The sequence below is a fragment of the Myotis nattereri genome, assembly GCF_964212035.1.
Source record: "Myotis nattereri genome assembly, chromosome: 12".
NCBI lineage: Eukaryota > Metazoa > Chordata > Mammalia > Chiroptera > Vespertilionidae > Myotis > Myotis nattereri.
The window spans coordinates 30,655,053-30,671,822 of NC_138087.1; the positions used below are offsets into that span (position 1 = coordinate 30,655,053).

The window sequence follows — 16,770 nt, forward strand, 5'->3', positions numbered from 1 at the left end:
TTTGGTTCTGAAGAACTTAAGTTCTTTGTAAGTTCAGCAGAAGGTTATTGCAATTTTAAAGTTATTCATTAGAGTGTAGAATAAAATAGTTCTGATGTAGTTTTCAGTTAGTCCTGAGACAGAACTGTTTTAGACAGAATAGCAATTCCTTCCTTTCAAAACCAGTTATTTCTTGGTCAGCCAATGGAGATTTTGGCATTCACCATTTCAGACACAGTGTGTAACACCATGTCTCTCTTTTTAGCTACATAATCAAAGCCCAAATCTGTATATCTATATATCTGTATGTCTGTATGTCTGTATGTCTGCATGCTTGCATGTCTGCATGTCTATATATCTCTATATCTATTTGTCTCAATGTCTCTATATCTCTACCTATATATCTATACATACATATATATATATATATATCTATTTATACACACATATGTATGTGTGTGTATGTGTGTGTGTGTGTGTGTGTGTGTGTATATATATATATATATATATATATATATATATATATATATATAAAGGGTAATATGCTAATTAGACCAGGCAGCTGAATGACCTTCTGGACATCATTCTGGACGTCCTTCCAGACAAAGCTGCCACAGTGGGGGCCAAGGCAGAGGCAGTTAGGGGTGATCAGGCAGACAGACAGAGTGGTTAGGGGCAATCAGGCAGGCATGCAGAGTGGTTAGAGGCGATCAGGCAGGCAGGCAGGCAGGCAAATGGTTAGGAGCCAGCGGTCCAGAATTGCGAAAGGGATGTCCGACTGCCGGTTTAGGCCTGATGCCTGAGGGAGTCCCAGATTGTGAGAGGGTGCAGGCTGGGCTGAGGGACCCCCTCCCCCCCGCCCGCACGAATTTCGTGCACCAGGCCTCTACCTCTAGTGTGTATGTGTGTATATACCTATCTATATAGAGTTTGCTTTAGAAAGAATGAATAATGTTAATAGGTAGCATGGGAACTTTCTAGGAAGAGGGAAACATGAAAGCTTGGGTGTTTTGAAGGGCGATTTGGATCTGGTGTAGGAAATCATGGTGAATTATAAATGCTCACTCTTTGTGGTCAGTAAGTGTCAGAAATTTTGCAGATTTATCTTAGGACGTCAGGAGCAAAGGACAATTAAGCAGTTGATGGGATCACTTGATCCTTGTCACCAATTCAATTCTATGTCATTAAATGTGTGACTTTTAAGTCAAATATTTAATTCCATGTGATTTTTCTTTGAGCTGTGCTCAGTTAGTAAGTATTCAGGTATTGATGTGCATATTTCTATCCTGATACATTAAAGGTTTTGATGTGCATTGTTTACTACAGCTGGGACCTCAGGTATTTTATGCTTAGGACTGTACTATTAATTTGAAAGTTGCTGACTCTTCTGGCGTGCAGCAGTTGCTTGGATGTCAGACAAGGGCTTTATAGATAGCAGGCATACTTGAACAGGTAATGCTTTCTGAATCTCTGAGAATAGCTGAAGATTGAGTAGTATAATAATTAAAAATTCGAGTGTTTTTTTATGCAAAAACAGATTTACATATACATAAACACAAATTATGTTTTAATAAAGTAAATTATCATTTAAGAAAAGAAAGTGGGGTTTTGGTTAATGAACATGTTCATGTCCCATAGCATGAACTTTTATATCAGAGAAAAAAATATGAATTATATTTATTCTGTAAATATTATGGATTGTGATACTTTTACATCAAGGAATTCATATAAAAACCCTTTGGATGATATTATTTCTTAGCATCAATGAGCCAATTTTATTAATCTATAAAGTATCAATTATAGCTCTCTTTTTTCATCTCATCTATTGATTTAGACTTGGCATCACATAGTTGGCAAAAGGTGAATTCAAAATGCGTTTCCCATTTTTTTCTTTTCAGGGAAATCTTGAGGGGTTTGATACTTTTCATCCTCCAGCCATCAATCATCTTGTGGGGGAAGGCTACACATTGGTGAGTCTCACTCATTCTAATTGTCCTTTTGGAAATTCAGTTTAATAAAGTTGGTGATCATAATATGAAATAAGCAGGATTAAAGACACCATTACTTTGCTAATTATAGAATGACTTTTTCTATCAAAATTTATATCTTTAGGATTTTGTTATTGTTTTTAGTTACTCTACTAAAAGAAGAGTGCAAGTAAAATTAAATTATGTGGAGAATGGAAACTATTATTTTTCTTAAAAATCTAAGGTTGCGGTGGTATTGCTTATAGGTAATTTTTAAGATGTTTTATTCATTGGTGCCATGACCATAAGCAATAGTTGAATGAGCATCCATGAAGATGTCTGAAGCTTTAATCAAATAAAAGCTAATACATTCTATTAGTTCTGGTAACACATACTACTTATTTTGTATATGGAAATTCAATTTTAAAGTTAAACAATTCTTATGAATTTTTTTGACTTTAAATCAAATGCATGCCTTTTTTTGCTTCAGCTTAGTTTTTTCTGTGTTATCTGTAAATAGCGATAGTGTATCCTCATATCATTCTTATGAACAACCCTCCCCTCAATATCTTTCTTTCTCTCTCTCTCTCTCTCTCTCTCTCTCTCTCTCTCTCTCATTCTCTCTCTCTCTCTCTCTCTCTCTCACACACACACACACACACACCATTACTCATTCATTAGCACATTCATGTCACCAGTAGTTAATTTGAACTTCCTAAGCTATAGTTTTTGAAGCACTTCTCACACCCTTACATGCTTTAGTGCTATGATCTTCATATGTTTTTGATGAACATTCCATCACTTAAAAAATTAATATGTGCTCAGCCCTGGCCAGTGTGGCTCAGTTTGTTGGGCATTGACCCATGCACCAAAAAGTTACTGGTTCAATACCTGGTAAGGGCACATGCACAGGTCGCAGGCTTGATTCCTGCTAGGTGGCTGTAGGAGGCAGCCTATCAATGTTTGACTGTCACATCAATACATAGCACATGCAAACATTATTTTAAAAAAAAATTTAAAAATTAATATGTGCTCAAATATATGTAAATTATTTATCAATTAAGTAAATTCACTGCTATCCTTATAGATAGAAAAAATAGCAAAATATAAAATGTAGATAATACAAATTTTAAAAGATACAATAACAATATATATTAATAAAAGTTCTAGTGGAATTTTGGGAACCACTATTTTAGAAATCTTTTGTTTTCTCTGATTTCTATTAACTCTCAGAAGTTGTATTGAACACTCAAAAACTCTTAAGAAAACTCATTTTAATTATTAGATGGAATAGATGTACTTACTTCATGTGCAATTCAGCAAGTGTGATTTTAGATAGATAGATAGATAGATAGATAGATAGATAGATAGATAGATAGATACATGTGGTTGATGGGAATGGGATTGGTTGGATCAAGAGTTTAAGGTGGCACCTAGTGATCTTATCTGAATATTCCCCCTCTGGAAAGCATAAGGTGTAAAATAATTCTGAGGGATTGTTGTAGGAAACCAAGAAGCCAAACTATTAGAAGTTTCACCTTGTGTTACATGGAATACCTCCAGAGATGTCTTGCCAAGTTGCTATCTTGGCAAAAGTAGATCCATACCATTTCTCGTCACTGTGTGATAGAATCCCTCAGTCATACATATGCTTGCCACTTGTTTTCTCAATAGGGGCCTCAGTGGTGGGTCCCCAGGTTTGATAGAAAAGCGAGGGAGGCTGAATGGTTTTAGTAAAAATTATTTGCCCCAAATTGTTTCTGCTTGTGTGAACCAATAATCCTATAAGAATTGTTTTTCAGCGTATCAGGTAACTTCCTTTCACTGTTGAGTAGAAGCAAGAGTTCCCCACCCTTAAGCCTTCCAACAGGAGCTCACATTTAACTGGAGCAAAGCCTCAGTTCAACTCTGAAGCCGGACAGGGAGGTGGTGAGATGCTAAATGACAAATTCAGGACTTTCCAGACAAGCTCACTTTCATTAAATCTTTAATATAAAAGCCTTCGCAATTGCTGATTCCACTTATTGGAGGCCCTTTCTAATTCAAGAACCTAATACTCATAGCTAAACCAGTTAGGAATCAATTTAAATGCTCTGTTATCCTGGAACCAATTCTCCATCTCTTATTTGTAAAAATCTCCTGTCAAATACCTTGCTGAAATACAGATATAGTGCATCTACATCATTCCTTTCATCTGCCAGTCTAGTAAACTCTATCAAAAAAATTTTTTTTTAAAAAAAGTGGAATAAAGTGATACTTATCTGGCACAACTCAGTAAATCCTTAATTACCCTTATTTATTATGGCTTTCTCTATGGGCCAACCAACCGATAGTTCATTTGAATTTAAGGATATTGTGAGGATCAATTTCTACCTCACCAAGTCATAGCACACACAATCTAGCTTGTCTTAAGACAACAACAACAACAGACATTATTTTCCCTAGCATTAACCTCTTTGTACGTGGATCCTAGAACTTGCCCATGATTTTGCCTTTGGCCAAGACAAAGACAAGCAGAGCAATCATTTTTGCTGTTTCGGTTTGGATAAAATATCTCCTTCTCTGTGCTTTGTGTAACCATCTACTTAAATGTTTCTGAGTTGTCTGCTTTAGAAAAAAAATAGTTTGGTATCTTTCTAGAACACAGATTTAAGATTTAAGCAGCTTTGTACTCAATAAAATGCCCCAGAATCTAAATGAGAAAGGCGAGAGACTTTTCTTGGGACCATCGGCACAAGATGCAGTGTACGGATGACATTTTATTGAGTTGTACACTTGAAACCTGAGTGATGTTGCAAACCAGTGTCACCCCCAAGCCATTGGTGTGTCTCTTTACTGAATAAACCATGTGCCATGTTCAAGATTCAGGGACCGACGGTTTAAACATTCAAGATTTTTCTCAATTGGAATGTCTCTGATTGGATGAGATTAACCATGGGAACTCTCTTTTCTTAACCATCACCAAGCTATTAATACATTTAATTATTTTCTTTGCTCTACCTAGTCTTCTCTTTTACAAGATAACTCTCATAAGAGTTAATATTAACCCTATAACCTCTGTATGGAAACATAGAAGAATCTCTTTTTAATCTGTAGCTTTCATGGTTGAACTCATGTACTCTTGTAACTTCAAGGTTGTTTATATCTAATGACATTCAAATTGATATGTCCTCTTTGGATCTCATTCCTGAGAATCAAATCAGCATTATCTATTAGATAACAGAGTAATCCCTCCATTTCTCATGCATTAAATTGGAACTCAAAGTGTTTTCCCACAAACCTACTTTTGTCCTTCACAACCCAGTGAATAGTAGTACCTTCCATCTAGTTTCCCAAAAAGATATCTGGGAAATATGTTAGATTCTTTTCTTACCTTCTCACCTCTCTTATATCACTCATGTAGATTTGTCAATTATACCTCTGGACAAAGAGGAAATAGTACAGGAAGTAAGAAAAACTAATAGTAAGAATAAACACCATAGTATTTTATCGTTTAGTTCATTGTATTTTTACTATAAACTACATTCCAATTTCATTTTATTTAGAATTTTTTACTCATAAAAATATATGCATGCATATGTGTGGAACCTTTGTATCATTTTCCAATAATCCTGGCATGTTTAATGTTCCCAAATCTTTATTGTGTGATAATATTAGTAAGGAAACAAACAAACAAAATCCTGTGCCATATATTCACATAACAAATGCTTTCACATTAGTGATCAAACATATATATTCTTCTTTAATTCTTTTTAAATTTAATAGAAGTTATTACATACACTGACTGATAAAACCATGTTTTAATGCTCTTGTACACAAACTCAGAATGGCCAAAATACTCTTTGAAGATGCATATGGGCATTCCCCCTCCCTCCCCCGCCCCACACACACATTACTGGGCTAAATTTGTGAACAAGGGGGTTGTTGTCCTGACAAGTTGGGGAAGAACATGTCTCATCCATCGCTTTCTACCCCCCAATTTAATGCTTATACTTTTAGCTCAACTATTTTGAACATCATAATGAAGATTTCATCTATTTACTCAACGTTTCCTATTTATTACTGGAAGGAAATATTTTGATTAACCTGAGGATATATCATAACATTTATCAGTCATATTGTTCCAACTTCTATTTAGATATAGTAGCCTTTTTCCCCCAAGTGTAAGATTTTCAGGAATCTGACTCTCTATTCCTATCAATGGCCAGAGTGAACTGAATTAATAGAAGGAATTGCCCCATTTTATTTATTCTACCAAGGCCGAATCTCCAGAGAAATGCTTCATTGTTGCAGACAACACATTCTCTGGTTTGCTGGCTGGCCTTAATGGGATGTTAAAATCGATTGGAGCAATTTCTCTGTCACCTGAGAAGCACTGTAGGTTTTGTGGTGCATTGCAATTTTATATCCTTCTCATGTCTTTTTCAAAATTTTACATCACCAAACCAGTGTCTTCCTTTGCTTCTGAGACCACAGCTTCCTTTTTCTGAGGAAACAGTTCTTGTAAATGTGTATTATACCTGGAATCCAAGCAGACCCACCACAGTGGCGGTGTCAAAGCCGTGACAGATAATATTGCCTGTGGTACTGAGAGTGTGAGGAGGCTAAGTCCGCAGGTGTATTTGCATTTCATAACAGTGCTGCTACATTGAGAAAACAGTGCCCCCTTGTGACAGCAGCCTTGTTCTTGTGAATGTTGTTCCAAAGTTTAAGCACAGATGGTGGGATAAAATAAACAAAAGCAACTTTATTTTCATTGACTACTGTCTGTTTTAATCACTATCAGAATAGTTACTCCCCTGCCTCTTCAGAAACTCAGGCAGGCTCCCTGACTTTCTGGTAACTCGATCACTTCAGAAGTTTAAAACACTGTGTCAGGCCCTGGCCGGTTTGCTCAGTAGATAGAGTGTCATTCTACAGACTGAAGGGTCCCAGGTTCGATCCAGTCAAGGACACATGCCTGGGTTGCAGGCTTGATCCCAGCAGGGGGTGTGTAGGAGGCAGCCAATCAATGATTTTTCTCTCATCATTGATGTTCTCTCTCTCTCTCCCTCTCCTTTCCTGAATAAAAATGAAATGAAAAAAAATATATATTAAAAAAATAAAAACACTGTGTCAATTCATGTCCAGTCCCAGGACTTATGGATAAGATCTCTCTCCTCCTGGGCAGCTGGGGCCATCCCCATGCCTGTAGTCCAGCAAAGATGGAGTGACCCACTTCTTTCCCGTTCTTAATTCAAACCCTGACTATTCCTCCTCCCCCAGCTTGCCAAAGGCAGTTTCAAAATGCTTAGCTTTGGGACATGGTGAGAGAGAAGAGGTCAGGGGAGAGGGGTCATTAAAGGTCTTAGTTAAATGATACTGGCCTGCACTGGTATTTGAAGCTAATTTTTTCTTGTTACCTCTAATCACTTATCCATGCCCTCTCGTCTCCCTTCTGTTACTATCTTTATCTCACCCTTTATATTTCTCAAGTGGGGAAGTTGCATTGCCCCCAAAACTGCAGCCCAGCATTTTAAGCCTTAAACTGTTTCTTTAGAGTTACTCTCTTGACTTGGGATTAGTAGGTTTTGCTAGAAATTCCAGAAAAGTTAGTGGGGGAAGCTCATAGGATAGCTATCTCCAAGGAAATCCTCTTCATATAGATCCAATTCCTTATCTTCTCGGTGTGGGTGAAGGATTTAAAAAATACCTAAATTTTAACTGACCTAAAATTTATTTATTTGGATATGCTCAACCAAACATCCATTCTCTTATATGCACAAAGAAAGTCTGAGAGAAATATAAATTCTCCCATGATCAATATTGACTCTTGAGAAAATCGAGTAAGCCAGTTCAAATCTGGCTGTCACATAGTTGGATTATGGTTACGTTCAAATATACATGTTTTCACATTTATCACACTCAAGTGAAATTGCTTAATAACTATAACATTCCTATAAGGAATTGGAGAAAAGTGGAAATCTGGGAGTGGATCACAAATGAAACATTTAGAACTGGTGAATTGGGACATCTGATTGAAGTGCTGAATATAATACAACATTTTATCATTTCTTTAAAGTATTACATTATGAGAGTTAATTACACAATTACTATAAAAGTGTTGAGGGTTTAGAGGCATAAAAGGCTTAAATTGTAAAGGATTCTATTTTCTCAAGGCACCAGGCAGTGACAGGGAGCAATAATACATAATAAAACAACAAATAGAACTTTTCAGGGGGGAACTGCCTTCCTGGTTTGGAAACAGAATATATAAACCTCTATTTATAAAATCTTGTGCAAACTGACTCTGGAATAAATTTTAAAGGCATTAATTAAATATAAATATTAATACTTTAAACAATGATGACAGATGCTTATTACAATTTAATTACATATTACTACAACATCTTTCATCAATTATATCTCATGACAGTAAAAAGCAAATGTTACTTTCACAAAACATTTGAAAATTAATTTAAGATGCTCAGACAGACATTGAGTTATCAATATAAAATTAAAGAAAATATACATGACTGAAAATAAATTATATACATTTTATTTAAAACCACAATAATTAGAACATACAAATTAAAGCTCTCATTATGAAAAATGTATATTTGAAACATTTCCTGATCATTATTTTGCAGTATTACTTTGTGGCATAAAAAAACTAAAGCAATAGTTCGCTGAGGAATGAGCATGGGTATTGCTAACACTCCTCCCCTCCTTTTCAGCTCTTAAGTACATCTTTAGCATTTTTACTTATGACCTAACTTTCTATGCAAAATATAGTAATTGAGTGGCAGTGGCTAATGAAGCAATATTAGGATTTAAATAATAAGACAATAATATTATTTTAGATAATAGATAATTCTGTAACAACTCATAGTTTATCAGAAAAAGAAGACATGTTCAGTTAGAGGTCTGACATAAAATACCCAAGGGGTCACCTGAACAGGGTGTAAGGAAGAACAGCAGTGGATATGAAGGTTTGTGAAATATGCAGAGGTAAAAACATAAGAGTTAGATTTATTTAGAAAAGAGATAGTGCTTTTCTTTTCTTCAACTGCATGGTAGAAATTATGAGACATTGGATTTTGTTTCTCCTGAGAAGGAACAAGAGTTTTCATTTTTAAATGCATGACCCCCGTCCACAGACACAGGCACCTGTGCCAGGGCTGGGGGTAGCAGGGGTAGGGAGGGGGCCCAGGCTTCTTTTTCAGGGGACGTCCTGGAGGCTCCTTTACTGAACAGGTTTTCAGGGAGCCTGGGAGGTAGGTGAAGTCTGGCTTTTCTTCTGCACAGAAACCAAGAGATGAAATGTTTGTGAATCTCTTTTTATGGGATCAGTGTGTAGTGTATTGACTCTGTAATAAAATACCAAACTTTTAATGTAATGAAGAGCTTTTGAAACATTGTGGTTTCTGATCTCTGAAGAAAATTTTAGAACTATATATTTTGTTTGCTATACATTTAAAATGATTAGGCTTAACTAGATTAGTTATAACAGTAAGCATTTACATATATTTTAGTGAATTATAAAAATACTAGGGGCCCGGTGCACAAAATTTGTGCACTGAGTGTGTGTGTGGGGGGGGGGGGGAGGGTGTCCCTCAGCCCAGCCTGCCCCCTCTCACATACTGGGAGCCCTGAGGCGTTGACCCCCATCACCCTCCAATTGCAGGATCGGCCCCTTGCCCAGGCCTGACGCCTCTGACAGAGGCGTCAGGCCTGGGCAGGGGACCCTCATTTCCCCACATCACTGGTTCTGCCCCCAGCCCAGGCCTGATGCCTCTGGCCCAGGCGTCAGGCCTGGGCAGGGGACCCCCAGACCCCTCCGATTGCTGGCTCTGCCCCTTGCCCAGGCCTGATGCCTCGGCCAGAGGCATAGACCCCCATCACCCTCCGATCACCTGATCGGCCCCTTGCCCAGGCCTGATGCCTCCACCAGAGGTGTCAGGCTTGGACAGGGGACCCCCATCTCCCCCCGATCACTGGCTCTGACCCCCGCCCAGGCCTGAGGCCTCTGGCCCAGGAATCATGCCTGGGCAGAGGACCCCCATCTCCCTCTGATCGCTTGCTCCACCCCCCGCCCAAGCCTGACACCTCTGACCCAGGCTTCAGGCCTGGGCAAGGGGACCATCATATCCCCCCAATCCCCGGCTCCGCCCCCCACCCAGGCCTGATGCCTCGGCCAGAGGAGTTGACCCTCATCACCCTCCGATCACCAATCACTGGATTGGCCCCTTGACCAGGCCTGAGGCCTCCGGCAGAGGTGTCAGGCCTGGGCAGGGGACCCCCAGCTCCCCGCGGTTGGAGGCTCCGCCCCTGCCCAGGCCTAACGCCTCTGGCCTAGGCGTCCGGCCCGGGCAGCGGGGACCTGCAGCTGCAGCGGCCCCGCAATCATGGGCTCCACTTTAGGCCCAGGCAAGGCACCCCTAGCTCCTGGGACTGCCAGCTTCGACCGTGCCCAGCTCCCATTGCTGGCTCCACCCCTACTTCCTGCTATCACTGGCCAGGGCGGAAAAGGCGCCTGATTCTCCGATCATGGCTGGGGGGCAGGGCAAAGGCGGCCCCAGGGCCGCCTTTGCCCTGCCCCCCAGCTCTTAGCTCCCCGCTGGGTTTCCGATCACTGTCAGTGGCAGGGGGCTTCTTCCTGCTTTCCCTTTCGCCTCCCTGCATTGTGCCTACATATGCAAATTAGCCGCCATCTTGTTGGCAGTTAACTGCCAATCTTAGTTGGCAGTTAATTTGCATATAGCCCTGATTAGCCAATGAAAATGGTAGCGCCGTACGCCAATTACCATTTTTCTCTTTTATTAGTGTAGATAATTAGGATTTCTTTCTCACTAATGTAGGAATTTCATCTATAAATAAATAGGTTAAATATTATTTCGATTTTATTTTAACTTTTACATTTTATTTATTTTTTTTTAAATATTTTATTGATTTTTTACAGAGAGGAAGGGAGAGAGATAGAGAGCCAGAAACATCGATGACAGAGAAACATCGATCAGCTACTTCCTGCACATCTCCCACTGGGGATGTGCCCGCAACCCAGGTACATGCCCTTGACCGGAATCGAACCTGGGACCCTCCAGTCCGCAGGCCGACGCTCCATCCACTGAGCCAAACCGGTTTTGGCTTAACTTTTACATTTTAGACAAAGTATACACTTCTGGAACAATATTATTTTCTGAGAGAAAACACCATTCCATCCAAGGACAGCTTTATATAAAGCCAGCATCACATTGGGAGTGTGCATAAAAAAATACTGAGGCATAAAACATGTTAAAGCAGTGGTTCTCAACCTTCCTAATGCTGTGACCAGTTCCTTTTGTTGTGGTGACCCCCAACCATAAAATTATTTTCGTTGCTACTTCATAACTGTAATTTTGCTACTGTTATGAATTGTAATGTAAATATCTGATATGCAGGATGTATTTTCATTGTTACAAATTGAACATAATTAAAGCATAGCGATTAATCACAAAAAAATACGTAATTTTATATGTGTTTTCCGATGGTCTTAGGCAACCCCTGTGAAAGGGTTGTTTGACCCCCAAAGGGGTCGCTACCCACAGGTTGAGAACTGCTGTGTTAAAGGAACAACCTAATTAAAATCCTATAATTCAATGAGCCTTCTGCTCTATAATAGTGAATTATTGAGAACAGGAAAACAATGAATGGAAGAAATCGCTTCTAAATTCAGAATTTGGTATTTGGCTCTAGTTTATTTTATTTTATTCATTCTAGTGGCTAATATAAAGCTTAGTCAAATAAACCTTAACTGCTGTGCAGTCTGCATAAACTGCAATAAATTAGTTTAATGATTTTACCTATGGTTTAAAATTAGATGCCCAGCATGTAACACTTATGCAGAGTAGTTTAACCTGTGCAATGCTCATACCTGTGTCTTTACTCCCTTCCAGTTATTTCCTGAAGTAGGTAGCAGTGTTCTTGTCAGGCAGCATCCAGGTAGGAAAGGGAAAATAATCCTCCATCGCTTTCATTCAACAAATACTTATTCATTGTCCACTACACATGCCAATGATAGATTTAGGAGTAGCGTATCAGAGCTAAATAAGAGGCATGAGACCAAAGTTGCATTAAACAATAAGGGTTTATCATCACACATAGCAACAAGGAAGGAGTGCACATTTTTAGGTTTGTTGAATTCTGTGACACAAGTCATGGAAGAGACAGGAAAGTTCCTTCTTGTAGTTCTGTCTTCTTGAGTCCACAGGCTTTCATTCTCAAGTTCATTCCTTCAAGGATATAAGTTGACTTATCTGTGCATGTCTGATGTTCTAATGCCTGACACCTTCTCTAGAAACCTCCCTGTAGACTCTGTAAAGTGACCCTGACCACATTTGGAAATCAGCATTGCAAGGTAAAGCACCTTGCATCTATATATTCCACTAGAGGCCTGGTGCAAGAAATTCGTGCACAGGGGTGGGAGGTTCCTCAGCCCAGCCTGCACCTTCTTGCAATCCGGGACATCCCTCTTGCAACCCAGGACCACTGACTCCTAACCACTTGCCTGCCTGCCTGCCTGATCATCCCTAACTGCTTTCCTTCCTGCCTGATCACCCCTAACCACCTCTGCCTCGGCCCCCACTGCTGCAGCTTCATCTGGAAGGACATCCAGAATGATGTCTGGAAGGACGTTTGGCTGTCCAGTCTAATTGGCATATTGCACTTTTATTATTATAGATAATATGAGGTGCATCTGTCAGAATACGTGTGTCTATGTGGAAGAGCAGTGGCTGCAAGACGAGCAACCATCAATGTTTGATACAAGAAGCATAAACAGATTGCTGTGTTTACAGAGTTTATAAGAATAATATTGGTGTGTATAAGTTTAGTAAGGCTTCACAGAGGGAATAATATTTGTGATAGAAAGGATGATTACATTTTCAGATAAAGCAACTGATTCATATGTGGGTAGAGATGACAAAAATCATAGGCTTCTGCATTTATATTGACATTTAGTGACTCTCATATATTTTTCAGAATATTATTGTGGCATTATAAATGTGAAAATAATACAGATACGTTTCTAAGCTAGAGGGATTGGGCCAAAATCGTTGTTTCATTTTAAGCAGAGAAAGAAGAAAGCCCTCATAAAGTAGGAACATTTAAAAAAAATACAGAATGCTCCTTCTTTTAGAATAGGAAATATTTAATCTTATAATAAACCTTTAACTTCTTCAGATCACAAAATTAAGATGATTATACCCTCAATCTTTACATAGAACATCTAAAACTGAACTCAATATAAAAACATTGAAATTATTGTGAGAAGCATTGTTAAAAATCCTCCATATGTACTAGCCTTTAACTAATAGTCACACTAAGAAGTTACTATAGTTTTTTTCCTATTTTACTGGTTAGGATTTGCAAAGCAGGGCTTATCAGTAATTGGGCACTTGCAAATTTTTTAGTTTTTAATTTAACTCTTACCCCTTAGGAACTATAGATAGAGAGAGGTATCTGTGATTAGGAGTAAAACTGGCCTTATAGCCTAAATTATTTCAAATACTATTTCCTTTAGGGAATTTAATACTGCAAAAATGTGTATATTGCCCTAGCCGACTTGGCTCAGTGGATAGAGCGTCGGCCTGCAGACTGAGGGGTCCCAGTTTTGATTCCGGGCAAGGGCACATGCCTTGGTTGCGGGCTTGGTCCCCAGTGGGGGGCATGCAGGAGTCAGCCAATCGATGATTCTCTCTCATCATTGATGTTTCTGTCTCTCTCTCCTTCTCCCTTCCTCTCTGAAATCAATTAAGACATATATTTTTAAAATGTGTATAAAGCTAAATATTTTTTGTAAAAATAATGCCCCTAACAGTATGATGACTGCCAGAGGGAAAGGAAGGTGGGAGGAGGTGGAAAAGGCCAAAAGGGGCATAAATGGTGGTGGTAAGAAACTTGACTTTGGCAAAAGCTATATACTATATGATTTCAACTATATGACATTCCAGCAAAGACAAAACTTTGGAGACAAGATACAGTAGGAAGAAGAGGTGTTAAAGCTGTACCCCTGAAACGTGTGCAGTTTTATTGACCAGTGCCATGCCAATATAGTCAAAATAAATTTTTAATATAAATTATGTCCCTAAAGGGATTTGCATACTAACCGTGTATACATTGGATATACAATTCTTGAAACAGTTATTTTCTCAGGCTAGTAGTATTTGTAATAATCATTTTCAAAAACTTAGAAATATAAACACTTGTCTGATATTTTAGTTATGTGAGCAACAGAAACGCTAATTCATTGCTGGTGAGAATGAAAAATGATGCAGGCCACTTGCAAGACAGTTTGGCATGTTCTTACAAAAATAATCATACTCTTATATGATCCAGCAGTCGTACTACTTGGTGTTTGCCCAAAGGAGTTGAAAACTTAAAGACTTATATCTACACAAAAACCTGTATGAGGATATTTATAGCATCTTTCTTTATAATAGCAAAAACTTGAAAGCACCTAGATGTCCCTCTGTGGAAAATGGATAAAGAAACAGTGGTATAGCCAGGAAATAGAATATTTTTCAGCGCAAAAAACCATCTCTTAAGTGATAAACAGACGTGATGTGAACTTAAATTCATATTACTAAGCGAAAGAAGCCAATCTGAGAAGGCTGTATACTATACTAGAGGCCCGGTGCACAAAAATTTGTGCACTTGGGTGGGTCCCTCAGCCCGGCCTGTGCCCTCTCGCAATCTGGGGCCCCTTGGGAGCCCCTTCCCCTGGCTGCTGGAACCCAGGCCTTCGCTCTTCGCCAGGAGGGGCCCACGCAGTGGGCGAGGGGCTTAGCTCTTTTAAAAATACTTCTGAATGTTTGGTAAATAACCCTGTAGGAATCTACTTTCTGAAACATGTTGGTTGTTAAGGGCTGATTTGGGTAATCAACAAAATGTATGTTAAAATCCTAATCCCCCGAACCTCAGAATATACCTGTATATAGAGATAAGATCTTCAAGGAGGGGATTACATTAAATTGAGGCAGTTCCAGTGGGACCCTTGGCCCATCTCACTGAAGTCCTTATAAGAAGAGGAATGTTGGGGTCCTGCCTCAACAGGTCCAGGGGTTCCCAAAGGTGTGGACGGAGTCGGCGAAGAGGGATGACACAGAGGCAGGGTTCAGGTGGTCATCATAGCCAGGTTCTCTTTTTATTGTCCCGTTACATCTATATTTATACTATTTGATCCTATAAGCATGCCTCTATAAGCTTTTTTTTGCCGAGGAGAGCATGGGGTCCATTTATTGGGGGTCAGTCAAAGGGGGAGCTGGCTAGTGTAGGGTAGGGCAGCTACTTGTCTGGCCCCCGAGAAACCCAACTTGAGTCCAGAGCCTCAACCGCTTTGAAGCCAAATTCTTCCTCCACCTTTATCCGCACGGGGGCCAGCTCCGAAGTCAGCGGAACTCCCACCCAGCCCCCTTCCGGTGGCACTCGCCGCCTCTTCCAACCGCTGGGCCGCTCGCCAGGGGCCGGGCTGCTGGCTTCTGTGGGCGCTGGTGTCCTCCTGGGCGGGGACAGCCCCTCTTTCTCTGGAGGCTCATTCTCAGCATTGCCTGGGGTGGGGGCGTCTGTGCCCTGGCTGCCCTTGTCCTCCAGTAAGATGGTGAACTGGCTGGCCCGGTAGGAGTCCAGCACCTTCATGAGGAACTTCCGCTCCTGCTGGAGTCTCTGTGTTATCCTCTATATCTGATGGAGCCTGTTCAGGACCCGCTCCTTCACCTGCTCAATCTCCCTGCAGCGCCGATCCAGCATTGCGCATACGTATGCAAATTAACCGCCATCTTTGTTGGCAGTTAACCTCCATTTTGGCTGGCAGTTAATTTGCATATCACCCTGATTAGCCAATGGGAAGGGTAGCGGACATACGGCTAATTACCATGTTTCTCTTTTATTAGATGGGATGATTTCAACTATGTGACATTCCAGCAAAGGCAAAACTTCGGAGGCAGTGAAAAGATCAGTGGTTTCCAGGAGTTAGGAAGGAGAGAGGAGAGAATAGGTTGAGAATTTTAGGGCAGAGCACATATTTTTAAAATCCTCACCCAAGGATGTGTTTATTGATTTTAGAGAAGAGGAAGGAAGAGAGAGAGGGAGAGGAACATCAATCAGTTGCCTCCTGTATGCGTGCCCCAACTTGGGATCGACCCCGAAACCTAGGTATGTGCCATGACCAGGAATTAAACCTGCAACCTTTTGTTTTATGGGACGATGCTCCAACCAACTGAGCTCCCCAGCCAGGGCTGCTGTTATGCCTCTCCTCCTCTTCCTTTACCTGTTATTCTTCCCCATTCCTCCTCCTCTCTCTTCTCCTATTACTCCTACTATTAAAATAGTAATTTTAGCTGATGCCTCATATGAACCACTTGGTGCTTCAGACACTGTACTATGTGCTTTTCCTTATTATTTCATTTTGTTGATGTAAGAAATGTCTAAACCTGTAGAGGATTTTCATGAGTTTACTTGAGCCAAACTGATGACATATACCAGGGAGCAAAATCTCAAATACTCTGGAGAATAACAGCCTTGCAGCTTCATTTATGCATTTGAAATTAAGGAGGGAATGTAAGGAAGATTACATGAAGGTGGGAGAGAGCAAGATGGGAATTGGATTACAAGATAGTTAACAAGATAATATGCTTTCTTGAGGATGGTTATGGCTTATGTCAAAGGTGTGTTAACCTAGATGCACAGAAGCAATGGGCAGAGTTTCTTCAAGGCAAAGATAAACATTTTACTAAAAAGTGTATGCCTTCCATGGTGGCTGCACCAGTCTGCATTCCCATCAGCAGTGCACAAGTGTTCCTTTTCTCCG

The 16,770-nt window shown here is 40.0% G+C and overlaps 1 protein-coding gene across 1 annotated transcript in view; it reads left to right on the forward strand.

Moving 5' to 3' along the window:
• Positions 1-16,770, forward strand: part of PTPRD (protein tyrosine phosphatase receptor type D) — a 2,145,631-nt gene that overhangs the window by 571,065 nt on the left and 1,557,796 nt on the right. Inside the window, exon 3 of the mRNA XM_081103407.1 lies at positions 1,878-1,949. The gene's annotated coding sequence lies outside the window, so the exon portion shown is untranslated. The remainder of the gene's footprint in view (positions 1-1,877; positions 1,950-16,770) is intronic.